Raw genomic sequence first — 27,954 nt, 5'->3', positions numbered from 1 at the left:
TCCCCCGTGCCTCCTCCTCTGGAACCAGTGAGCTGTTTGGGTTTTCGCCCCGTCATTGTTCTGGGGTGCCAGATCCTTCGTTTGTGGGGTTCTGAGCCGCCATGTTTGTCTGGAGGTTCTGTTGAACCCTCAATATGCGACCCAGATCCTGGGTTAGGTTCTGGACCTGGCACTCCAGTTGGGATACCCGTTCCGGCTGGTACGAGGGTCTCTGGTCAACCCTAGGTGGATCACGGAAAGGGTGATTTTCCCATCTCCCATAGTACCCTGAATATGGTGTATTTAGGTAACCCTCCACCCTTGGCCTCCCATCTCCCAGATTGGATTGTCTGGGTTCCTGAAAGCAGGGAATGAAAGGAGGGTTGCCCTGCAGGTTGGGGTTTGGTGGGTATCGGGGAAAGAAGTTTAACCCAGCATTTGGGGAATTTCTGCCCTCCTGATAGAAGTTAGGAGGGAAGTTTCCCGGGGCAGCACTTACCTGGTTGGATTCCCCAGCTTGGGCCGGGGGAGTCCAGGCATACCCCAGGATTGGTCTGTTGCCCTTGTATCCGGGGCTGATATAATCAGGGGAAATAGGGATCTCATTAGCGGGATTACCTCACTGACTGCCACTTGTTTGTGACTGGTCAGAAGGCCATCTGGGTCTTGGATTCTGTTGACTTTGTGCCGGTGTATTTGTAGGCTCCCTCATGTCTAAGTCTAACATGGGGCAACCTTCACCTCTGCCACTTTAGCAGCAGCAGGGGTGTTGGCTGGTTTGGGGTTTTTATTCAGATTTTTATTTTCTGCAAGTTTTTGGACCTCATAAATGCGGGTTGTCTGCTCTATGACCCAGTCCAACGTTCTATTCTCATGGAAGTCCCTCACCAGCTTGGTCATAATATACTTGGGGAGTACATGAAAGAAGGTGGTTACAAACTCCCTGCTATCTGTGCGCACCCTCCTAGTTGTCTGTGCAAAGGCGCGTTTGATCTCCTGTACAAACACTTGGTGACCCTAATCTTCCCCACACTGCAGATTGTAGGCCGCTTTGTGAGCCTCCTGGGGGTTTCGGTGGGCGGAGAAGTGTTTCAATATGGCCGCCCTATAGGTGGACCATCTTGAATGGTTCTTGTCCTCCAGTCCCACAAAGAAACTGAAGTATTCAGGGGAGAATGTCCATTTTACATATTCTGTACAGTTTTGGTTGTCTTTCATATGAAAAGTGTCCATCATCTGCTCATAGAGCTCCAGGTGTTTGTATTACGCATTTCTATGGTAGGGGGTTATGACACTCCTAAGGGCCTTAATCTCTCTAATGGGGTCTTTGGTCATTACTCGCTTGAGTTTGTTTGCCTTCTTTGGCTTGGTCACCCGACTCCACTCGCTCTCAGACTCAGAGGCTCTACTAGTTGAGGTCCCCTCCTGATCAACTAGGCCCTCCCAAATTCTGTGAGCTTGAGAGGGGCTCCCCGAATGGTGGGGCCTAATTTCTCCACTCCTGTGGGGCACAGGAGAGTAGTCTTCTGGATGCTTTTTTTGGGACTAATTTCATTGGGTTTTTCATGAAATTGGACCAACTGGTCCCTTGGAAAATAATATTTCGGTGGATCTAATTCCCTGACCCTCCCCCCATAGGAGCCTTCCTTGTCAGAGACATCCGCATTAATGTTTGGGTATCTATACAGGGACGCCCTTCCATCACTTTCTGTGGGGCGCTGACTGTCAGTTCCATCATGCTGGGTCTATTGAATTCTGCCAGCCTCATGGTCTCTGGCTCTTGCGTATCGGTAGACATAATGCTGGCTGTGTTCACAGTATTAAATGGGCTGGAGTCCCTTAGCATAGAGGTCCTTATAGTATGATCAGGGGTTACACTGTCCTTCTCTACCTGTTCGGGGTCCCTCCAGTTAAGATTAAATCTAGCACCCTCTTTCTCCAACTTTGCTAGTTTCTCCTTTCAAGCCCCTGCTTCTAGATAAGAAGCAAAGATCTGAGCTTTTTGTTCAGATATCAAGGCTTTACTAGCCTCTATGACCCGCTCTTGAGCTGCCACTTGTTTGTTGAGCACATCATTCTTTTCACAGAGAGCCTCATTGTCTCTCTGCGCTTCTTGTATGGTCTGGGAATACTGAGATCATTTCTGCTGCAGGAGACTTACCTCCTAAATTTTAGCATCTTTGGTTTGGGTGTTCTCTTCCAGAGCACCTTCCACTCGTGTGGCATGCTCCAGTAGATTCCCATTCTCTGTCTTTAGCTCATTTAGTTTCTGGAGGGCTAATTCACTCCCCTGTAGCTCTATTTTTAATTTGCTGATTTCCTGGCTGAGGGCATCTTTCTCTTGATTTAGGGTGCCTCTCTGTTCAGCCAGGTCATCCTTTTGTTGCCTAATGATATTGAATTTCTGGCTCTCTTCATCAAATTCTGTTTGAGAGTGGAGGTCTCTCAAGATTAACTTATTACTTTCCTCTCTCAAATTATCTATCTGATTTTGTAGAGTAATTATCTGCACTGTGCAGACCCTGTTATAGGTTAATTGTTGAGTCAGCTTCAGTTGACTCTCTTCTAGAGTAAACCTTTTCCTGACACTCTATTTTTTGCTGCTTCTAGTTGGGCCCCTTGATCTGTATTATTTTGCTGTTGGCGAGCCAAATCCTCTTTTAATTCTATGGTGTAGTTTGCACATTCTAACTCCAACTCTTGGCTCTTTTGTAATGTTTGTTCCACTGAACTTAAATCAATCTGGATTTTATTTAACAGTTCAGATTGATTCTGCGCTAAAATTTCATTTTCTTCCTGCCTTTCCCGCATCACTCCCGTGTGGAGATACAGGTAGACCGTGATTCTGGCAATTTTGCTTTGTTCTTCTTTAATTTTTGGGGTCATATATAGCTCACTCAGAGCTTGGTGTAATAGGCCCACATCCTGCCATGTATCCAGGTCAATGGTGGTGACCTGTTGGGTTATTTCTTGTAGCCAGACCTTTTCATCCTGTTCTGGACACTCACCTCTCACAAATAGCTTGTGCAGAAGGTGCTCTCTAGCCATATTGATCTCTACTGGAACATGAATTTTGGAAATGTTCTTTCTTTATTAAGTATATTGGACTTTATTTGATTTTACTTTTATAGACACAGGCCTGGTACTTAGAGTATTTGCTTTTGGGCAGCGCTTGTAGAGTGTAACCCAGTAGCCACACCAAGCAAAGTATTACTACCCTGCAGGTTAGTCTGCTGTGTTAGAATGTCGCAGGTGGCAAGCAAACTCAATTCCGGACGAGCCCCCAAATTTGTTAAGGATTTCAATCAGGTGACGCACACTTTAGTCTCGGCCTATTATGCAGCGCACAATTGAAATGCTTATGTTTTTATGTTAGATTCAATATTGAGATGGTACACCACTCATATCACACCCCCTTTTCAAATACCTTGGGTACAATGGATCATGAACCAGGCTGGTTGTGTTGGGGTGTAGCTATAGATCATAGGTACAAAATGGAAGTGAAATTAGGTCTCTAGCTGGTAAATTGAGTGAGTTATGCAAGATAGAGTGAGGTGCGTTTTGAGTCAAATGGAGTAGTGAAAAAGGAAAGTAAATCAGTTTTGACAAGAAAAGTTTTACTCTACACTAGAGCATTCAGGCTAGGCTACCAAAGAGGGACACCATAAGCTGCAGGGTTGATTCGCGAATTCAACCTTAGCTCCCCAACGCCCACCCTGGAAGAACCAGTCCGATCACTTGGAATATGATTAATAGTTTAGGATTTACACAAGGCAGAATTACTGCAGAGATGGCGCTAGCACAAGAAATCAAAGACAGAGTTTCAAGAACAATTATGACAATATTACAAGTCATCAGGATACGGATAGGATGACTTAGAGAGGGGAACTAATGACAAGGCAAGGCAAGGTATACTATGGTTTTCTATGGTTCCTATTGATACTCAAAGTCCACTTTTTAGTTTGGGATTTCGGACAGTCAGCGGTTCTGGTCACCACATGGATCTGGTCTAACAAAGGGTAGCCGGACAGAATCAGCGGGACAGGATCAGCTGGACAAGGACTGGTTAACGGGTTGCACTTTTGGACTGGCAATTCTGCCCACTGGATAATATAGATCATCAGGGTAGCAGGATGTCAGCAGCATGCAGTGAGTGGCGGCAAGCCAGGCTGGATCAGGATGCCAAAAGTACCACCGTTTTCTCCTTGTTAATGGGAGATTAGTGTTTTTTTTATATATTGGAGACCTTGCTGGGAATGGGGTCAGCACTGCTTGGGTGCTGCAGTGGGATCAGCAATGCTTGGCCTTGCAGTTGGAATCTGGATCAGAAAGATGATGGGTACAGGAACGCAGCGCAGGAAATCAGGAAGAGTGTGTCTCTAGGGTCTTGTCAGGGACCTTTATTTATAGTGCAAAATGACATCATCAAAGTAGAGGCTGGGCAGGGTTAACTATGCACGCCTCTAAACTACTTGGATTGGGCAGGTGTGCTAGTCTCTGCGTTGCTCTCAACTGGTTGGATTTCCAAGGGAATGATGTCAGGTTTATGAGGTGAGTTTTACAATGTCCAAGAACTCCCACCTTTACTTTACTTAAAATCTGATTTTGCCAAAAACATAAATTTACACCCTTGCAATCTCTTGGCAAATTATACACATAAGTTACTTATTATGTGCTGCACATATCAGTCCAATCAGCCAATCCGTGTGACCTTGTTTTGCCTTTCTGATACATTTTGGAAATTTTAAACTTGAAAGATTTGACATAAAATTCCACAATTTTATACACATATTTGAATTATCCCCAGGGATCTATGTACACAATTTTATGTTTGCAACATTAATACTTTCCTTGGAATCTGTCATATTTTGTAAAATATGTTTCCCATGCAGCAATGAGTTCTACCAAATAGTCTTTAGAACCAAAATTGCAGTTCCTTTGTTGGGTGATTTTTTTTCTTTAAATTCAACTGCAACCAACTGTCATATTCTTCAAGGCAAGGGGGGGGGGGTTCTCATCTTACTTTCATAATTGAAGGTTGTATTGCCCTTTACACTTGACAGGTTAGTGTCCCATGACATCTATTGTCCCAGCCTGGAGCACAGACGAATGTCTGACGAGCGTGGGAACTTTCTTTGTCCTTGCCCATTCAAAGTTTTTCAAGCTGGCAATTATCACTTACGTGTCCTGGATTTATGGTGTACCTCCCTTACTTGGGGAAGTTTCATGGCTGGCAACTGGAATGACTGGTTTTTCTGAGAGCTTGACAAATTCAGCCCATGTGTTTTAAACTCTTTCATTTCTTATTTTGGGTCCTGAATTAAAACACACCTGTGAAAGAAGATAGCCTATGTGTGTATTATCAACACTAACATAATCCCTTTACATTGCTAAGTAAGCAGGTCTTCATTCACAACTGATTTGTCAGCAGGCCAACTTTTTCTTCAGTCAGCAAAGCCCATTTATCCACATGTGTTAAAACTGCTAGCATTCCTTTCTTTAAATTCGGTTTGGCAGCTCCCTCAGAAGCCCACACTGTCTTTGCAGCTGTAGTCATTTCCTTGAATGCAGGAGTTTTATCTAAAGCATAGATACATTTACGCTTGACTTGGCTCAGAGAGTTAAAGTGTCTTTGAACTGCTGAGCCTGGATACATTTGGAAAGAAATAAACTGGTGTTCCAATGCAAGTCAAAGTGAAGTTGCTTATTGATTTCTCTCAGAGTTGGTTTGACTGGGCCTTTCGTTCAGGAATTATGCCTGGTTTTGGTGAAGCACAGTGAAATATCCTGGCATGACAGGGCCTTTTTAATCACAGTGGTTTCAGAATGAACAGATGGAATTATCATCAAAACAGCATTTTTAAAGGGTGAAAATATTTTATTTTGAAGGGGATTTTGGCTTCTGCAACAAAGCAACACTGCTTTTTCAGTTGATTCCACTGATAGGTTTCAGAACACACTGGCATACTTTTTCAGTGTGTCCCCATGTTCCATTTTGCCTGAAGTGTGCTAGGCCGAATGGTGCAACCATCTTTTCATTGCTGCCAAAACGCAGTTTTGAGGTCCTGGTGCCCACAGGAGTCAGCGCAGTCAGTTTGCTTGCACAAATGCAGTTTAGTGGTGTGGGGCAATGCCGTCAAGTGGGTCTATATATCCCACTTAACTAGTTGATATTTCACATGACCACGTTCATTGGAATGATGAAAGCAGAACTCTAAGACAGGCTTGCATGGAAATAGTATTCAGGTTATTAGCGACAACAATGTCAATTCCCTTAAAAGTAGTGCACATTTCTGAACCCACATCCCGGTGCCATTTTTTTCCATTACATGATCTCCCTGTGGAATGGTCACATTTCCCGAAGCATAGAGTTCTTCTTCACAAAGAAACCAAGGCGCCTTTAACCATGTCTCCCTTTACATAGGGTGTCACATGTGTCCCCCTTACAGCCATGACAGCACTTACCTCGTGCATTCCTCATTACTCACACAGCCAAACTCACACATGCAAGGAGAGACTCTCGAAACCCTGCATACACCATGAATTTCAGAAACACGTGCTCAATAATAAAGGTGATCCCACACGCTCCTCTAAAACACAGCCCCCCCGACCCCTGTTTCACTGGTTACACCCCCTTGCTGCGCCTTTTTCTTTGTGTGTGGCATACACCAGTTGTTCTTTAATGGCGCCCAGTGTTCTAAAACATGTTCAAGGTGGTACCCAAATTCTCTTCATTTCACACTTGGGCTATTACCGATTTCTTTCTTAGTGGGGCTTTTTGTCTTATGTTACAACGTAGGGCAGGCATTTCTTAGATGGTAGTGGGTCACAGCATTACACAGTGTGTAAAATTGTTCTGCCTTGAGTCAATGCAATGACTTTGGCTAATCTGAATGTTTTATTTTCACTAGAGTTAACTCGATACATTACCTAACGACAACACTCATGCAATCATGTACCCATGACATTTTCGATCTGGCTAGCGAGAGTGTGCTGACTGCAAACGCTAAAGTACACACACATCATAGGCACTCACGTTGTCAAGCAGATGCTCTGAATTGCAGAAAGCATGCTGAGGCCTTCACGTCTTATGTCTGTGTTGACCAAACAATGCAGGTGCATTTCACCCGTCCCCCCCCCCCTGACACCACTGTCATCAACCCTCTCCACTCTTGCTCCCACCTAGCCATACAATATTATGGATGCCGCTCTGAACATCTTTATTGCATTCAATGCTGCCATGCCCACTGAAAAGGAAAAATATAATTCTAACTCCTCAGCAAAGGTACTAAAAACGTCAGGGCTACAGCATTGTCAGAATCACAACTTTATGGTCAGGATATGTAGATCTTCTAACAGATAGCACCAGCACCTAAAACAAGTGGGTTGTTAAGATTACATGATCATCTCACCAGAACCACTTGCACATACTCATGTAACAGTAATCTTGTTTCCTTGCAGACCCAAAAACAGAGACAAGACATTAGCATGATGTTTCTTAATAATAATTGTTAATTTATAATGCACTTGATACCAACCAGTGGTTTCTGAGTGCGGGTCCAGGATTCAAACCTGCGTTGCTTTCTCTTGTTTCCAAGAAAAACACGTTGCCCCTGAGCTATCCTTCCTCCACATGTCTGACATTATTTGTGAAGAGGGGTGGTCTTATTCACTTTCTTCATAGATCTGTATACAAATACCAAATTCAAAGAAACTGTATTCAATCCTCAGTACCACCAATGGAGAATGTACAGCAGCAACTGAAAACAAGCCACTTCAAGGGAGAATCTTCACTTGCACAACAGTAATCATTTGTCTTCACTGAGTGGATATAATGCCTTGCAAAATTGTTGTGGCGAGAAACTGGAATTAATAAGAGGCCCATTTAAGGAGACAGGACTAAGGACCCGAGGTGGACGGTGGGAGGAGAGCGGAAGGGGAGGGGACAGGAGGAGGAGAGTGCAGTTGGTGTAAAGAGAGTAATAAAGGAGTTTATGAATATATGTCCCTGAGTTGTTCCGTGGGGGCCTAGTATGGGCACAACAACTGATGACAAAGCGCAATGTCCCCATGCTGTGTAAGAGCGTGATTAACACTGCAGGCATCCGAGACCATACAGTGGAGCAGAGACAAGGGAAGGCTGCCGGCCCCGCGCGTGAGGAGACATGCTTGAGAAAGTGGAGCAGAGATGAGGGAAGGCTGCTGAGCCTGCGTGTGATGAGGAACGTGTAAAATGGTGGAGCCAGCATGGAGAGCCAACAGTGGATGTGAACTGCTGTGAAGGACCTACAGTGCAACAAGTGGGTGAGGAGGACTGCTTGGGTGGCAGAGCTGGCAGAGGAGGCCAGCAAGTGAGGCAAGCCGGTAAGGAGAACCCAACGGAAGACAGCAATCAGGAGGTCCAATGCTGGGAGGCCCATTACCACAGCAGAGGCAGGGGGAGGAGCACACATGTGCTAAAAAAGACTGCATGCTGCACGTGGCTGCCCCACTAATCCACCAGGACTGGAAATGCTCATGGAGTGTACTCTTCCGTACTAGACCACCAAGGAATTGAATCCCCACAGAAAGGAGCGGGGAGAAGAAAACCTGTCTTTCAAAAAAACTAAGCCAAAAAGGAAATAATAAAGACCAGTGGTCTTCCCACACATGCAGAATGGCACATGGTAGCAACTAAGAGCCACTAACCTTGAGGGGAGAAAGGGGCCCATGCCCACGACCACATTAGCCCACAGGGAACTGGTGCAGATTAGCTGCACAATATAGAGGCAGAAAAGGCAGGAGAGAGGAGCCAGTACAACTCAAGTGACCAAAGGCCAGGGACAGTAAACAGGCACAGACACAGAGTCGCGCAACATGGCCGATGAAGCACAGGCAGCTGCAGCCACGGGCATAATGGCAGGAGCCCATGCCAAAATTGGGATTGGACTCACCTCCATACCTGCATTTCTACAACAAGCTAACCCATTCACGCTACAACCACATCATGACCAAGGACAGAGATGGGAGGAATGGATAGAGGAATGTGAGGACTTCATGAGGGCTGTTGGAGACCAGAACTCACCTTACAATATTGATATCTTCGCCAATCTGACTGGGAAAGAAATAAATGGAATTCTAAAAACAATCCCGGCACAGGAGAAAACCACATATGTACTGTTGGCGACTGCCATCAACAAAAAACTGGTCAAATTAACCAATAGAGACTATGTGTGCAGCTACCGCACAAGACTGTAGGGGAGTTCGTCCTCAGACTACAAAGGAAAATCACCTTCTGTGACTTTGCCAAATTCAACGACGACAAAGCAATCAGACTTAGGATAATTGAGGGATGCACTTCCTCCCTTTTCAGGAAACACCTGCTAAAGAAAACCCTCCCCCTCCTGGAGATTATCGATCTAGCCAGGAAATATGAGTGAGTGGAGGCGCAGGCAGCGGCCATGGAGAACCCCAAGAAAGGCGACACCATTGCGACAGTGTACACAAGACCCCAAACAAATGTCTGCAGTCCAGGAGCACCAGGCAGTCAGCGCCCCCGCAGCCCACATCGACGGGCCCCAGGTGAGAGGAAGTGTTATAGAGGGGATTTGAATTCTCCCACAGATGCCAATGTCCAGCCCAAGGACAGATGTGCATGAGGTGTGGTCAGGAAAATCACTTTCAGGCTATGTGCTGGGAGAAATCCCTGATGCTTTTTGCCTACAGACCAACTCCACTTGCCGGCCTGGCCAGGAGATATGAACAGCAAAAGGGAGCCAACTACAGGCCGTACCCTGACCGTGATGTCCAGCGAGCAAGCATGGACAGGAGTTTATTGCCTCTTTAAGCCCAGACCAGAGTCATAAGAGCCACGGAGGACCTTGTCATTGACCCGTTGCCATGCTACCCGAATGAATATGACTATGCACCCAGCCCGTCAACATACTATGCGCTTAGGACAAGGCAAAGCCCTCGAAGCGAACACATACCCGGTGCCACAATAAAGTCAGGTCCATACAAACCCACCCACCCCCATGGATGGAGTGGGGGAACGATCGCCTGACCAGTATTACAGCCATGACAGGTACAGCAAAGAATACGTCAGACTCATCAGTGATTCCTCCGATAACAGCACAGCCCTGAAGGTCGTCGTCCAGATCCATGGTATGACCAACCAATTCATTGTGGATCCCGGGGCAACAGTTAACGTCATGAACGAATGCCTCCACCATGCCATAAGGGACATCTACCCCCTATGCCCATCCACGGCACGCATATTTCAGTGGGGTGCAACACACCCACTCCAGTCAAAAGTACAATTCCAATGTGAGTTATTCCACAAGAGGTGCAGGATGCCCATGACCATACATGTCATTCATAGCCCGTAAACTGCGAGGTGCCTCCTCAGCTACCAAGCTGCCCGGGCACAAGCCCTAATTGACATACAATGGTCGTATTTTCCAAGGCCTCCCACCAGGGGCACAAGCCCTGTGCTCGATTTCACATCACGCAATGGACTTAGAGGGACTGAAATCCATGTTACCCAAGCTATTTGAAGGAGTAGACATGCTAAAGGATACCATCATATCCCTCCACATTGACTCCAAAACCCAATGCCTCAGCACCCATGCAGGATAGAATTCCACTTGCAGACCCAGGTTACGTAAGAACTGCAACTACTCCTCGACAATGACATCATCAAGAGGGTGGATGTACCCACCGCTTGGGTGTCCCCCCTGGTCATCGTCCAGAAGGAAAATGGCTGCCTGTGCTTCTGCTTTGACATGCGCATACCAAATACCTCCATTCAAAGGGAGAGACACCCAGGACCCAACATTGAAGACTTGCTGGTGAGATTAAATCAAACCACTTGCTGATCCAAACCAGAAATTAACCAGGGGTACCACCAGTTGGAGATCGACTATGCCTCCAGACCAATCACTACGTTTGCAACGCAAAAAGGGCTATTCTGCTATAAGTGGCTAAACTTTGGAATTTCTTCTGCAGCAGAGATATTTCAGGAGACGGTCCGCAGGCTCATCTCCCTGGTGCCCAATTCCCTCAACTACAGCAATGACATCCTGATCTTTGGCACTACCCAGGACCAACATGACCGTGCACTGCAGGCCATTTGCGACATCCTGCACAAAGCTAGACTTAACCTCAATGGCCCGAAGCGCGCCATCAAAAAACACAGCTTATGATTCTTTGGCCACATTTTTTCCAATCAGGGCATCATGGCCGATCCTGATAAAATAAGGGGAATGGTCAGCCTTGCACCCACCGGGGCATTGCTGAAGTACTATCACTCTGAGGCATGGCAAGCTACTGTACCCACTACCTACCGAACAATGCCACACTCATAGACCCACTCTGACAACTCCTCAAAAAGGACTCTCCATTTCAGTGGGATACACGGTGCCAGGAGGCATTCCACACTATCAAAGAGGGACTTGCCAACAACCGTCGGCTGGCATACTTGAACCCAGATTGGGAGACCGAACTATCAACACATTCTAGCCCAGACTTGCCCGGGTGACGTGATGGAGCTGACAATCATCGCATATGTCAGCAGAGCCCTGTTGCCCACCAAAAAGGCATATTTGCAAGCTTGAACGCGAGAGCCTCGCAGCCATATGGGTGTGTGAGAAATTCCACCACTTCATCAACGGCAGGAAATTCAAGCTCATCACCGATGACCAAGTGCTGCTCTCCCTCTTCGGCAACCCGAAAACGAAAATACTGCCATGCATCAAAAATGTGGGGCATCAGACTCCAAGAGTATGATAACCTCATCATACACAAACCTGGGGGAAAAACATCCTGGCAGACTATCTTTGCAGACACCCGGAGGGAGAGGCTGAAGAATACATGACGCATGAGGCAGAGGCCTACATCTCCTATCTCTCAAGCAATGCACTCCCCCCGCTATCACCACAGAGACATTCACTGCCAAGAGCTGAGCTGACCTGACTCTGCGAGTGGAAATAACCATCACAATGCAAACAGATGGAATCATCTCTCCAAGGAAAGATTTTTGGACGGGAAAGTGGACAGAAAATAACTAGACAGGATTGCCAAGATACAAAAGGAACTAGCCACAATTGAACTTGGAATAATGCTACGTGACAGCCGCGTAGTGGTCCCCAAGTGTCTGAGGAAGGCAATCATAACCATAGCCCACGAGGGACACCGCGGGATCGCAAACACAAAGAAAATACTGTGCAACCAAGTATGGTTCCCCTACATGGATGCGATTGTTGACGAGACACACTTACACACTGCCTACCCTGCCAGAAGAATGCCATAAATCACCCCATGCCCTCTGCAATTAGTGCCACTACTAGAATGGCCATGGCAGCGAATAGCCATGGACTTCTACGGCCCACTAGAGGAAGGAGGCCACCTGCTCGTAATGATAGACGAGTACTCCCTGTGGTAAAGCATGTACAATCCAGGGCATTGCACCATGTAGCAGGGGTAGTCGACAAACTATTCAGTGAATGGGGGATACCAAATACTGTAATAATGGACTAGCGACTGCCATTTCAAGGACAGGAGTTCCGGAAACTGGTTGCACATCTGGGATCCTACCATCAGAAAATCACGCCACTGTGGCCACCGGCCAACAGGATGGTGGAACGGTTCATGTCCACCATCAAGTAAACTAGACAAAAAGCAACCGATGACCAAACATCACTAGCTCAAGCGATATGCCAGCTGTCGAGGAGTTACAGACACACCGCATTAAGCAATAGGATGCACACCGCTAGAACTCATGATAACATACAAACCCAAACTCGCCTCCTACAAGCAGAAGACTACAATCCAGAACAAGATGCGGAAATCCGCAAATGAGATGGAGAAGGAGACCGAAAGAATGGGCATACCAAAGGAGGAGAGTGAAGGAACCACAACTTCCAATCAGTGAGACTGTCTTGGTGAGACAGAGGCAGCAAAGGAAGACCGACCCAAGACACGACCCAGAGCCATTCTTAGTTACCCAAGTAAAAGGACCATTGGTGACCACAACAGGAAATGGGCGTGAAATAACCAGGACTGTCTCTTTTTTCCGGTGATTACACATGGAAGAACTGGAGCCAATAGAAGTGACAAAAGGAGAAGAGGAACAGGACAAGGAAGAAGCTGATGAACTGCCAGATGAAGAAAGACCTGGGGAGATCCGTTAAACACCTGGGAGACCACAACGGACCACAAGAAAGCCTGTGCGAGTGATTGAACAAATGTAATCACATGAACCTTTGTGATAAGCAGGGGGAGGTGTTGAGGTGAGAAACTGGAATTAGGAAAAGACCCCTTTAAGGAGGAAGGACTAAGGCCCCAAGGTGGACGACGGGAGGAGAGCGGAAAGGGAGAGGACAGGAGGAGGAGAGGGAAGATGGTGTAGAAAGAGTAATAAAGGAGGTTATGGAAATAATATGTCTCTGAGTTGTTCCTTCCGGGGCTAGTATGGGCACAACAAAAATGTTCTCTATTTTAAAGGGATTTCTTACCCTGACTTAATGCACTGGGAAACATTGTGGGCCTCATTACAAGCATGGTGGTCTGGGAACTATGGTACCGGTAAGCATGCCGGTACCATAGTTCCTGGACCGCCATACAACGTGCTCTGCTCGCGGGTGCCATTTCACCCGCCAGGTTTTTCCTGGCAGGTGGCACCCGCAAGCAGAGGACGTCGGATGCACCGGCACAACTCTGTATGTGCCGGTGCATCCGACCTCCCCATACCCATTCAGCCCTATGGGACAGAATGGGGGTTGGGAGGCCCTTGATTCTGGCACCCGCAAATGGGCAATTACCGGGTCTGTCGAGCTCGGCATGACTCGGTTCTTGCCCATTTGCGGGTGCTGGAAAAAATGCAACTCCGGCGGCAGCCTTACCCTTAATAAGGGCACAGCTACTGCCAGAGTTTTAATGAGGCCCAATGTGTTTGTGCTTAACTATTCTGCCACCTTGTTGTGAAAGAAAGCCTCATACTGGATCATGGACTTAATGTAACGTGTCAAACTTGTACCATGAGTTCTTATCATTAGCAGATGAATGAGAAATCTCATATACCACTGCATCAGGGGCCTCGAGTACGTGGGTGCTCCGAGGGCTACGTATCCCCCAGCAAAGGCCATCTGTGCTGAAAGTATCTATACTGTCAATGGGACAACCCCCAACACAGGAAAATCAAATGTCTACTACCCTGCACTCTAGAAGTTCATGTTCCAATTGGGACGGATCTATGTAATCACTGAGCCCCCGTAACTGCGACGGCCAAAAATGCTGACACCAGTTACGGCGCGGCGCAATGAAGACATGGATCACTGTGCCTGCTTCCCCAGGCCTACATTACTCCTCCCAACCACCCCACTCCACCCACCTTTAGGGCGGCACAAGCAGTTGTGTGCCGCCCGCCCCCTGCGATCCCTGCAGTGTCAGCTCTTCCCACTAACATGGGTGAGAGCAGACGCTGCAGGGTGCTTTTTTTTTCTTTTTTTTTTTCTTACGTGTCCCCCGCTTACTGAAATGGTAAGTGCGGGACACCCCCGCAACCCCCAACCCCGTTACTGCGCCCAGGTAGAGAGGGGGACACCCCCGCAACCCCAGCTCTGTTTGGGCACAGTAAATGTCACCGTCATTTTGTGTGCCTCCAAAGTCGCATTGACTGTGGGGCGCACAAATGAGGGTGACATTTTTGTACAATACCAATTGGGACTATGCTGTTTTTTTAAAATAAATAATAACATAAGGGGAATCTCACTTGAGCTTGTCTTTTAATGATAGAGACATCCTCTGTGACTAATCCAGAACAGGACTACAAGACTTGTCCTTGGCCTCAAGCCCAGGCACCGTATGTCTCCAGCCCTGAAACCTCTCAACTGGCTCCCAGTGACGGCAAGGATCAAGTTCAAGACACTCTGCATCATCCACAAGGCTTTCTGGGCTGGGGCCCGCACTACATCCAACTCTCTCTTCCAAAACACCTTCCTTCTCGAGCCCTTCGCTCAGCCACCTCTAACTCCCTAAGGGTCAGCCGCTTCTCCAGGCAGTGAGTGGGGGTTAGATCTCTCTCCACTGCAGGTGCCTCCCTCTGGAATGGCATCCCTGCCCCACTAAAACCTGAGCCGGACCACCTGAAGTTCCGGAAACAGCTCAAGACCTTCCTTTTCGTCTCTGCTTTATCTCACTCTCTCGCCCCTGCTCACCTACCTGTCTGCTGCGCTGACTGATGGCCTGGCTGCCCTCCGAGTCTTACTGGGTACCAGGCTCCTCCATGACCAGTCATCCCTGCACTTCCTCTGGTCCTACCGCACAGTTAGGGGCTGTTATTGTAACCATACAGTCCCCTGCCTCCTTACACTTACCCAGAGCTGCGCTTCCCTGGCTGCACTTGCTCGGAGCAATGCTGCCCTGACTACACTTCCCCTTTCCCTCTCCCTGGCACTTCCCACTTCTCCCTCCCCACTGCACTTTGCGTTATTGCACTTGCACGATCTCAATAGTGAAGCGCATTAGCAGCCATATACTTCTTCTGAGAAAGTTGTTTTGAATGGTCTTGACAGCAGCACAGTTCATATAAACCCAGAATTCACTTCCATATAGAACTTAGCCTAAACATGTTAGGATTGATATAGCATGTGGGTGCAGACGTTATCATAAACACTCTGCAACCCACCAAGGCACGTACTAAGGCTCTTTGCACATTTCTGGATATGGGGCATCCAGCTCCTGCTCTTAGCGAACAGTAACCCAATGTGTTAGCATGTGTCGGCCACCTCGATTCTTAATTAATCTAACTCAGGTGAATTCGGCAAGATTCAGAGTGCGCTTCAACAGACTTCTTGGCATCCATTCTGCAGGGTTGGATCCCTCCCGGTGTCAGATCAATCAAAGCCTTTGCGTCAGAATGGATGAAAGATCTATTTGAGCAACCAGCAATGAACGGAGCATTTTCTCTGGCAGAGGAGCCTGTAGGGTAGACTTGGCGTAGGGATAGAATAAACGGCAGGGGAGGAGGGGCTAAAGTGCACCCTTGTCATACTATCCTGTTGGTAGATAACTGGCATGTATAGCTGCCAATCCTAGTACTCTGGGGCGTGCACCCTCTACAAGCATACATTGAATGCCCGTCCGGGGCACTGCATCTTTCAAATGTGTTAAACTTGGATAAAAGCTCTGGGCTCCTTTTTATACAGTAGAAAACCAGGCCACTAAAGTTCATTGTAGTGTCTGCAGCCGATTCCTCGACCAGGAGCTACAGCGGCAGTAGTTTGTTTTCATGCCTTAGTCCCAGTGCATATTATAATTTAATGAAGCCCAATGCAGTTCCGTAAGAAGCTGGATTTTAATATCCATTGAGGACCCTCTCTTGCAATTAACGTCAATGAGATATGTGAAAATATGTCATGTGTGTTCAAGTAACGTGACTCCACTAGCTTGACCCTGATTACAAGCTCTGAACGTGTCACGTGTTGGCTTGTTTCCAACCCCCAGAGGTGGACTGGCCTACGGGGAACTCTGGACATTTCCCGTGGGCCTTTGAATCATGGGCCGCTTTTGTGTGGTTAAAATTTTTTATTTCCAAATGTTCACATGGGAAAGGGGCTGGACTTGCACAATATGTGTAATGTGGGGCACTTTCAACATTCTTTCCAGGGCATCTTTTGGTTTCCAGTCCACACCTGTACCCCGCCCACCACCCCACCCCAAGCAAGTACAAGTAACGTGCTGTATAAGGAGTTATGTTAACGAAATTTGTAGAGCGCACGTTCGCCCAGGGGCATCATGGCAAGCTCAGGACAGTTTAATATCAGTATAAGAGTGCTAACTAAAAGAATAAAGTCTTCAATTTCCGCCGGAAGGAAAGATGATCAGCCATCTTCCGTAATTCAATAGGAAGTTCATTCCAGGTCCTGGCTGCCACAATGGAGAAGGCGCGACCCCCGGTGCGGGTGTGCGGGACGGCTAACAGGAGAGCGGAGCAGGAGCGAAGAGAGTGGACCGGAGCATATTGTACAAACTTAGCTTGTAGATACTCGGCTCCAGTGCCGTAAAAGACTCGATGAACCATACACATGGATTTAAATTTCACACGGGCTACCACAGGAAGCGAGTGGAGTTGCCTCAGCAGGAGGAACATGTGTGTGCCAAAAGCGGACGTAGAACAGATCTGGCAGCAGCATTTTGAAGGAGTTGCAACCGCCTGAGTAAATACAGGGGCTGGACCAAATAGAGGGAATTACAATAGTCAATTCCTCTTAGGATCAGGGCAGCTACCACCGGTGCTTGAGATGCAATGGGTATGTAGGGGAGGACCTTCTTCAAAATCTGAAGTTTAAAATGTCCGGTCTTACACACTGCGGCTACTTGGTGTTTCATTGTGAGGGAAGCAGAGATTTTTATCCCCAGATTTCTTATGGATGAGACAGGGGTGGGAAGAGGGCCCAGGGAGGTGGGCCAGAAATCATTTGTCCAGAACAGGTGGGGGGAGGTGGTACCCATAACCAGGACCTCGGTTTTGCTGGCATTAAGTTTAAACCAGTTAGAAGTCATCCAGCCTCCCAGCTCTTCCAAGCGTTTCCTGAGGCGGGCTGCTGTGTCAGCCTGTGAGAGATCCAGACGCACCAGGATGTGGGTGTCGTCTGCATAGGAATAAAAACTGAATCCATGGGATTGGAGCAGAACCAACAGAAGCCTGATGTATACATTGAACAGTATAGGGGATAATGGAGAGCCCTGAGGGACCCCACATAGTATAGGAACGGGGGCTGAATGAAAACGAGGAAGAGATATTGATTGGGACCGGTCAGTCAGAAAGGCGGAAAACCAGTTTAGCACTTGGCCAGACAAGCAGGCAGCTGATAGTTTGGAGATCAGGGTAGCGTGGTCGACGGTGTCGAAAGCCGCCGATAGTAAGTAACAGGACGGCTCTGGCACCTTCTTGATCCACCCAACAGGTGAGGTCATCCAGTACAGAATTTAGAATCGACTTGGTTCCTCTTCCAGGACGGAAACCGGATTGAAACTCGTCAAAGAATTGAGAAGACTCAAGGAAATTTGACAGAAGAGGGGATATCAGAGCTTCCAAGATCTTCATAAGAAATGGTAGTAGGGAAATGGGCCAGTAGTTGGCAAGTACCTCAGGATCTGCAGAGGATTTCTTGAGTAAGGGGATGACTAAACCCTGTTTAAGGGAAGGGGGAATCACTCCATTTGAAAAGGAGAGATTTACAGCAGAGGTAATATGAGTGATCAGGTCACCAGAGATTTCTTTCAAGAGGGCCAAGGGTATAGGATCAGCAGGCAAGGCAGATTTCAGCAGCTGAATTGCTTGAAGAATATCGGAAGGTAGGAAAACAGGGAAGGTAGACCACGAAGAGGTAGCAGGAAGAGGTTCAACAGAAATAGTAGTAGGAGTCTGGGTCCTTGCCTCCACATTTATGGTGTCTCTGATGGTCACTATTTTGTTCACAAAGAACGAGGAGAAGGAGTCGCAAAGTGCTTGGGAGGGTGGCACCGAAGGACGACTTCATATTGGAGTTGAAAGAGGTTGGACTAAATCAAATAGTGCCTTAGGTTTGTTAAGTGCCTCGTCCCCGTATGACTAAAATAGGCTTTCTTAGCAATTGTGATGGCTGTGTGGTATGTATCACGGGTATTTAGAAAGTTAATTTTTCCTTCAGATGAGTATTTAGCATGCCATTTCCTCTCAGTTTGCCTACATTCAAGTTTAAGGGCTCAGAGTTCCATGGTAAACCAGGGTTCCGAGGGACGCCGTCTTTGTTTAGATGATTTTATAGGTGCCAGTAGTAGATAAGCATGCCTCTTCTAGGATGTGCAAGGAGCATTTGTTGGCTTGCCCGCAGTGATCTAACAAGGACATAGCAAGCGAGTGATTGCTGACCCCGCGTCAGGTACGTTTAAGGGTAGCAGGTTTAAGACAGGTGGGGACAGGTGGGGAGAGGTGTCTTGTTATTGCATGAAAAGGGGACCAACAAATGGTCTGACCATACCACAGGACTAGGAGGGCTAGTGTTAATGAGGCTGGGGAGCCAAAGGTAAAATCAAGAACATTTCCGTGAATATGAGTAGGGTGTACCACCCTCTGGGGGAGGCCTAAATCCAGCATAGTGGCTATGAAGTTATTCAGATGTCCTGTGGAGGTGGTGGTCTGAGGTAAATTGAAATCCCCATTGACTATCAACTCAGTATAGAGACTCAGGAGTTCAAGTACCCAGGAAGGGAAATCAGTACAAAAGCCACTATCAATGCCAGGTGGACGATATACCAACAGGACAGAGAGGGTGTCATTGGGGGATACTGAAATGTGCAGCAAGATGCATTCCATTTTAAAGGGATGACTAGGAGTGGTGCATAAGACCTTGTTTTTAGATTTGTAAATCATGGCTACGCCACCACCGGGATGGGAGGAGTCATGGAATAAATAAGCTAAAGTATAATTATGTGGAAGTGCTTGCACCAAGGCCGGACCAGAAGAGTCTCTCAGCCAAGTTTTCGGTAATGAACAGAAGCTCAAAATCATTAGAGGATAAAAGATCATAGCAATCCATGGAGTGCACAACCAGAGAGCCTACATTTAAGAGGCCACAGTTAAGTTCAGTCTGTTGTTTGACAGTGTCAGAGATAACAGGAGGCAGGGGCAGTCCCACAGGTAATTTAGTATCTGGGGGGGGGGGGCAAAGAGAGTAAATTTGAACAATCCAAGATAAGGAGAGGGGCACCTACCCCACGGCAATCATGCAGCACCATCCTCTCACTGACGGGCACAGGCGGGCACAGACAGACATAGACGGGTTTGCTTTAAGCGTGCCTTTGGCACACTGGCGGCCTGCCCGCTGAGCCCACGCACTGCGGGAGCGAGTTCCTCTGCACATAAATGCCGGGAACCGCTCTGAGTGAGCCAAGGAGTCATAGATAGCGACTCCCAGTGGGCAGCTACATCACTCACTAAAGAGAACTGAGGAGAAGTGTTTATGTACTGGGCCAGGCAGAGCATCACTTGTTCCTGTATCTGTGCACAGAGATAAAATTCTGCTTTCACTACACTTTATAAGTGGGCCTCAAGGTGCCCCCCGCCCACATTGCAATAGATTACATACATGGCTTGCTATTTATACTCAGAGACGGGGCAGCCTGTCAAGAACCATCGGACGCGTCCTTTCTGGACTCCTGGTCCCTGACCCATAGGGGCTTGCACTCAGCAGTACTCCCAACATGGCCGTCGAATGCGGAATACTGTTTACCAGTTTCCGCGACGTACGCATTACATTCTATAAAGGGGACACGCCCCTGCAGCCCTGCGCGTCTCAACGCTACCGCTTGCCGTGGCTAGACGTGTGCTGCCGTAGTTCGCTTGTGTTTTTCCTTTGATTCTTTGTTCCCGGTACCCCTATATTCCTCCTCCTTCATTCCCCCTAATTTTTGTCCTCCTTGCATCCCAGATCTCCATGCACTCGTCTTCCGTGTGCACTCTTCGCTGTTTCCTGGATTTCCTCAGACTTCCCGGACATCTGAACGTTCCCAGGACTCAGAACGCTGAACGCACGCTGGAACCCGAGGACCTGCACGTTGGGTTATACAAGACCCGAACTCTACGAAAGAAGACTCCATCGAAGAACTCCAACAAACAACAAAGACAGGTGAGAAGGGGGGAAACCGGTGACAGATTGAGACGCAAACAAACTGATACAGATACGGACATGGAGGCTGCAGTTCAAGTCCTCATGCACGGCATGCAAGAGTTAACCACAGAAGTTCAGAATCTCAAAGCTGAGAATGCCGCATTAAAAGAACTAGTCCTGTCACGTGATTCCGCGACCAAGGAAAGTGTATTGCTGGGCGGAGTAGTGGATAAATATGATGGCTCCTCAAAGAACCTTTGTGGCTTCCTTGATTCATGTTTAGTGCACTTTACCTTTAAGCCCTACTACTTTTCCACCCCCAGGGCAAAGGTGGGCTTTATGATTTTGCATCTTTCTGGGAATGCGTTAACCTGGGCTACGCCCTTAGTTAATTTTGGAGATGCCCTCCTGGATGATTATGATGGGTTCGTACGGGCTCTTAAAACCATGTTTGACCGCCCAGAACAGGTCTACAGTGCCCAAGAACGTCTATTGGATTTCCAACAAGTGTCCCAGGACATGCTTACCTATGTAACACGCTTTAAGCAACTGGCCAAGGAAGCAGATTGGTCCACGGAGGCCTGTTTTACTCTATTCCGGAGAGGACTAAATGAAGAAGTAAAAGACAAGCTATCCAGGGTAGCTCGCCCAGGTTCCTTCCAGGCCCTTATGGTCCTCTCTATACAAATAGACTTTCGAATCCAGGAAAGGAAGGCAGAAAAGAAGAAAACAAAGATGCCTTACCAAAAGACCTCTATAGAATCTCCCTCTGAACCCGAGCCCACTCCTGCCCCGACCACAGACCCTGAACCCATGCAACTGGGGGCCCTCCGTGGACCCATATCCCCGCAAGAAAGATTGCGACGGTTCCACACCGGGCTGTGTATGTACTGTGCCTCAGATAAACATCTTGTGAGAGAATGTCCTTTGGCCCCCCCACGGCATTCGGGAACCCCAGCTCCCGATCCTAGATGGAGCACAGCTTCGGGAGAGAGATGTTTGCTCCACATCTATTCCATCCTTGAACTCTCCTGGACAAAACAACCTTGTGATCTTGCAGACCTTTCTATCGGCGTCCAAGAAAGAAACTGTTACGCTCACCTGGCTCCCACAGGGGCGTCGATCGGAACTGGATAGCTGCGGTCTCCACCAACGTGACTCATAGTGCAGAGATGACTGACTGGACTGGCCTGCTCGATTTCATCTGCTTGACCCGTAGGAGTATTCTCCTGAAAGTGGAGAAAGGGAATTAGCCACCCATGGATTGAGTGAGCACACCCCCCTCTGTCTTCCCACTAATCACCTCCGATATTCCCTTTCACCAGTCTCACCTCATGGTTTTGAATGATGAGCTCTCCATCCTGCGTGGAGTGCCGGGGCGCGTAGATAACAGGTTACTTCACTGGTCCGAAGGAATTGGGTGAGATCCAGACGAATATTGACTCCGAGGTAAGTGGCGAGGAGCCGTAAGTATTTGGTTCTTAAGAGTTCAAAATGTCTGTTATTCACTCTTGTCCGATTCCTTCCTTTGTCTTGCGGCTTGATTCGAGAGGAGGTTGTCCCGAAGCAGCTGATTGCGTTTAGGTAAGAGCCTGTGTTAACCAACACTGTCCGGTAAAAAAAGCCAGTGCTTAACCTGTTGCTTTCTCTCTCCTTACAGGTGCGGTGTAAGAAGATGTGGCGTGTAGAAGAATAATGTCTCCGGGGGTAACTCGGTAAGTCTATGGTGATAATAGCAATTGTCTTTGTTGGTTCGCTCGGCTCACCTTATTGTCTGTCTTTGTCCCCTTAGGTGCCGGGAGTTCGGCGATGAATGATGGAGCAGCGCCGGGTCATGGAGATGCTGTGAGGACTGGTAAGTATAGTGCGGCACTGCAGCTGGCGGTGCAATGCGCACAAATAAAGTCTTTTTCCTTGTTCGGATGCGTGAAGGATCCAGGATCAGATTAAGAATGAAGGTAATGTTCTTGCTCTAACCTTTCCTTCTAATTTCCCTTCTTTCTAGGAGCTCCGGATTCGAGGCGGGTGTGGCAGAAGACTGGATGCTGAACTGACAGGCACGGTGAGCGTTACGCTGCAGGATGCAGAATAACGCGAAGCATGTGCTGCTCATCGGGCGTGGTTTAAATAGCCTCCAAAGTAGTCCTAGGTAAGAAGTTCCCCAACACCACACCCGAGTAAAAAATAGTCCCTGAAACAAAGTAGTTCCTTCCAGGCCTCACGTTGGCTTGGATTCTTTGCAGCATGGTCTGCATGAGGTAAGTTTACTCATATGAGCCTGGCGCCTATGGTGCCGGGACTGATTCCATATGTGAGCCTGGCGCCAACGGCACCAGGACTGAACCCAGATGGCCCCTATCCGGGATTGCTGGGTTTTTAATAGGTGTCTAGATGCCTGCTCCCTGGACTGATGGACTTGGTCTGGATGTCCGGGGGTAGGCATCCTGACAGAAACTTACCCCATTCTGGCATTAGTGGATTGTGGAGCCATGGGGATTTTTATAGATCAGGATTGGGTCACTACCCACCACATTCCATATGAAACTCGAGACATGCAACCTGTAGAGGCCATCGATGGACGACCTCTCTCTTCAGGAACAATCACCCTGCAAACCAAAGAGATACAGCTCTCGATAAACCATCATCAAGAGATGATCAAGTCTGCCCATTATCCGCTGGTACTGGGTATGCCCTGGTTACAGAAGCACAGCCCATATATCAACTGGGCAGCAGGATCCTTTTTTCTTGGCTACGGACATTGCATGTCTCACTGCCTATCCCTGGATTCCTCATCAAGATCCTCTAAAGGTACGCTGACAGACCAGCAAGGCCCACTCACGGTCTCAAATATTATCCACGTCCCCAGAGCCTATCAGGACTACACTGATACTGATGTGTTTTCAACTGCCATAGTTCGAGCCCTACCCCCTCACAGACCTGAAGACTGCGCTATCGATACGGAACCCTTGGCAGTGATTCCCTTTGGAAGGATGTTCATCCTATCAGAACCAGAGAAAAGGGCCCTCCGAGAATACTTTGATACCAACCTAGAAAATGGCACCATATGACCATCCAAATCTCCAGCGGGAGTTTCGTTGTTTTTCGTTCCCAAGAAAGATACTAAGGAGCTTAGGCCTTGTCTTGATTATCGTGGTCTTAATCAATGCACCCTCAAGGACCGCTACCCATTGCCCTTAATCTCGGATATCCTGGAAGCGGTGAGAGGAGCCGTAACCTTCACGAAATTGGATCTCAGAGGTGCCTACCATCTGATCCATATAAAGGAAGGTGACGAATGGAAAACGGCCTTTAGAACACCCTTTGGTCACTTTGAATACCTGGTCATGCCCTTTGGACTCGCCAATGCCCTAGCAGTCTTCCAATGTTTTATGGACCGGGTGTTTTCCGATATGCTGTTCCTCTTCATCATAGTTTACCTGGACGACATACTGATATACTCCAAGGACCATCTTAAGCATGAAGAACATGTCAAGGCAGTCTTACAATGGCTACGTAAACATAAACTCCTTGCTAAACCCGAGAAATGCCTTTTTCATGTCTCTACTGTTCACTATCTCGGATTTGTCCTTAGTCCAGAAGGAATTGCAATGGACCACTCAAAAGTACATTCCATACTATCCTGGCCTGTTCCAACTACTGTGAAATCCTTCCTGGGGTTTGCCAACTTCTACCGGAAATTCATACCTTCTTTTTGGAGATAGTTCAACTGATCATTACATTGTTGAAGAAAGATACTCCCTTCCTCTGGACCGCAGCCCAAGATGGAGCGTTCCAACGTTTGAAGTCGGAGTTTACACAAGCCCCCATCTTGGCTCAACCTGACATTGATCAACCTTTCCTAGTGGAGACTGATGCCTCTAACTACGCCATCGGAGCAGTCTTAAAGCAGGAATTCAAGGACAAGTTAGAACACCCCATCGCTTATCTCTCGCGAACCCTAACTCCTAGCGAGACCCATTATTCTGTTCTGGAAAAGGAACTGTTGGCCATCCATCAAGCCTTCACAGTGGCGTCATCTACTCCTGGGAGCTAAACATTCTGTTCAGGTCCATACGGATCATCGGAATCTCCAAGTCCTACAATCCATGGAATGTAGGAATAGTCGTCAAGCCCGTTGGGCCTTCTTCTTTGCCCAGTACCAGTTCCAAATCCATCATTTTCCAGGAACACACAACATAATTGATGACGCCTTATCCCGATGTCCCGACTACAAAATTCTTGAAGATCGATCCTTCCCAAAGATGTTTCCCCATACAATTTTTGTAGCTCAAGCAATCACTCTCCTGGAAGATATTCGGAGTCAAACAGAGTCCTCTGAGATCTGGAAGGAATTCATTGGGAAGAATCGATGGAATCTTAAAACCAAGGACGGGTATTTGTTCAAGGACAATGGCCTGGTCATTCCCACACAAAGACTGCGACAAAGGATTACAAGCCTCTGTCATGATACCCTTCATTCAGGGCATTGTGGCATTACCAACACTCTCTGTTTAATACAAAGACAGTTTTGGTGGCCAAAAATGAAACAAAACGTCCATCAGTACATTCAAACCTGTGCAGTTTGCAATCAAAACAAGCATGATAACAAGAGGCCGGCGGGTCTCCTATTCTAACCAACGCTACCAACAAGGCCCTGGGAATTTATTGCTACAGACTTTATTGTGGAACTACCACCTTCCAGGGGATACACAACTATCATGGTTACCATTGATTTATTCACTCATATGGCTCATTTTACACCCTTGTATAAATTACTATCTTCCTCAGAACTTGCCGGAATCTTCCTGGAACACATATTCCGACTTCATGGACTCCCTTCCAAGATCATATCAGATAGAGGTACTCAATGCATATCTCAATTCTGGAAACACTTATGCCGTATACTAAGAATCCAACGTGCCCTCTCCTCAGGTTATCATCCACAGACCAATGGAGCTACAGAACGTGTAAATCAAACCCTGGAGCAGTATCTTCGTTGTTTCACCACCAATGTCCAGGACGATTGGTCTCTTTTAATACCTGTGGCTGAATTTGCCTACAACAATTCGGATTACTCCGCTGTCAAGACCAGCCCCTTCTTCTGCGGCCAAGGATTCTACCCTTCGGTTCTACCATCCCTTCTCACATCCTACACCAGTTGCTACAGTCGACTCCTGGATTGAAACCCTCATCAACGTACAAAAGGAAGCCAAAGAACACCTCAAAAGGGCCCAAGCTAACACCAAGCACTATGCAGACTCCAAAAGAAGACCAGGATCTTCCTATGCAGTGGGTGATAAAGTCTGGCTATCCTCGAAACTACTGCCTCGACACTTATGACCTAATAAGTTGGCTCCTTAGTACTATGGCCCTTTTTCCATAAAGGAAATCATTAACCCAGTGGCCTTCTGACTCAAATTACCTGACTCCCGGAAGAGGATCCACCCAGTGTTTCACCCATCTCTAATGAAACCATGCATCCAGACCTTCCGGTCTGCTCCAAGATCTGCCTCTGTGCTTGTCGACGACCAGCTAGAATACAAAGTGTCCCGAATATGTGACTCCAGGTACAGACGTGGTCAGCTACAGTATCTGGTGGAGTGGAAAGGCTATCCACCCAGTGAACGCACCTGGCAACCGGTCTCAAACCTAAACACCCCCAGGCTACTTCAAAGGTACCACCTTATACGCCCGGGCAAACCCAGAGGAACAGGCCTTCGGAGGAGGCATGCTGTCATGAACAATCGGACGCGTCCTTTCTGAACTTCCTGGTCCCTGACCCATAGGGGCTTGCACTCAGCAGTACTCCCAACATGGCCGCCGAATGTGGAATACTGTTTACCAGTTTCCGCACCGTACGCATTATGTTCTATAAAGCGGACACGCCCCCGCGCCCTGCGCGTCTCAACGCTACCGCTTGCCGTGGCTAGACATGTGCTGCCGTAGTTCGCTTGTGTTTTTCCTTTGATTCTTGGTTCCCGGTACCCCTATATTCCTCCTCCTTCATTCCCCCTCCTTTTTGTCCTCCTTGCATCCCAGATCTCCATGCACTTGTATTCCGTGTGCACTCTTCACTGTTTCCTGGATTTCCTCGGACTTCCCGGACATCTGAACGTTCCCATGACTCAGAACGCTGAACGCATGCTGGAACCGGAGGACCTGCACGTTGGGTTATACAAGACCCGAACTCTATGAAAGAAGACTCCATCGAAGAACTCCAACAAACAACAAAGACATGTGAGAAGGGGGGAAATCTGTGACACAGCCGACTTGAGACATGAAAATCTAATGCACATAAGAAAAAAGGAGGAGCAGAAAACAAAACGTCGCCTAGAAAGTATGCTTGTTTCGATAAGCTCGACACTTGACGGGAGCGCACCACATACCATCCGTTTCCCGGACGGCAATGATAAGGAACAGTCTGCGTATCGTATCCACAAATAAGACACTTTGTTTACACAGGCAGAATAACATTCCTCAGAAAGTCTTGTGAAGAACTAAGTTCATGATCTAGTTCCACCCCCAAATGAATCATCTCGTTCCGACTCCAACAATGCCCCACTCCACACTTGAGTAGCAATTCACCTAACCTGGTTCCCAGTATCTCATAACAACCCTCAGTGTGTTACAGCATGTCTTACTGCTAGGCATGGAACCATGGCCAGATCACAACTTCCATTACCAATGTCACAAACCAACATGTTGTGCTTTACCATTGGAATGAAAGGCGACTTCTAAGTAGGTTCAAAGCATCTCAGTATACATGTTCTAGGAGGCGGACATCAATAAAACAGAAAACATGGGCAACAAGGCACACATGAGCTACACAGCTTAAAATGGCGTTAGGATATGCTATTTTACGAGCACACAACCATTCTGCAAAACATACAATCAAACAGACCGCGCCAATTATTCCCTCTCCAGCATCCACCCCGAGTTCAAGGAGATAAGGGTATTCATAAGGTTCTCCATGTGGCCTAAACCCTCCTCCAATTAGCCACCTAATCAGGATTATTTGGGCCATGGGCCTTTATTTTGCAAGCCCCTCCACAGCACTCTCGCATCTAAGCCCCAAAGACTATCTCAACACAAAGGCTCGGAGACGTTTGTCAATAATCAGCTTTGGGCCCAGGGATGTCATTTGGGGGTCGCCAGAGGTCGCAAGAGCGACCGCTGGCGATTGGCCAGCGACCCCTGTCAATCTCTTGCGACCTCTGGCCATTGACCAATCAGAGGAGGAGGGGGCGTGGCCACAGCGTGCTGCGACGCTTGTGTTGGCCTCCATTTTGATTATTTCACGACGCGTGTGGTGCTTTCTCGTCTTGCAGCTGCATCCACCCACGTC

The sequence above is a fragment of the Ambystoma mexicanum genome, chromosome 2q, assembly GCF_040938575.1.
Source record: "Ambystoma mexicanum isolate Mex_15411 chromosome 2q, UKY_AmexF1_1, whole genome shotgun sequence".
In the NCBI taxonomy this organism is placed as follows: domain Eukaryota; kingdom Metazoa; phylum Chordata; class Amphibia; order Caudata; family Ambystomatidae; genus Ambystoma; species Ambystoma mexicanum.
This window is presented reverse-complemented; position numbering follows the sequence as displayed.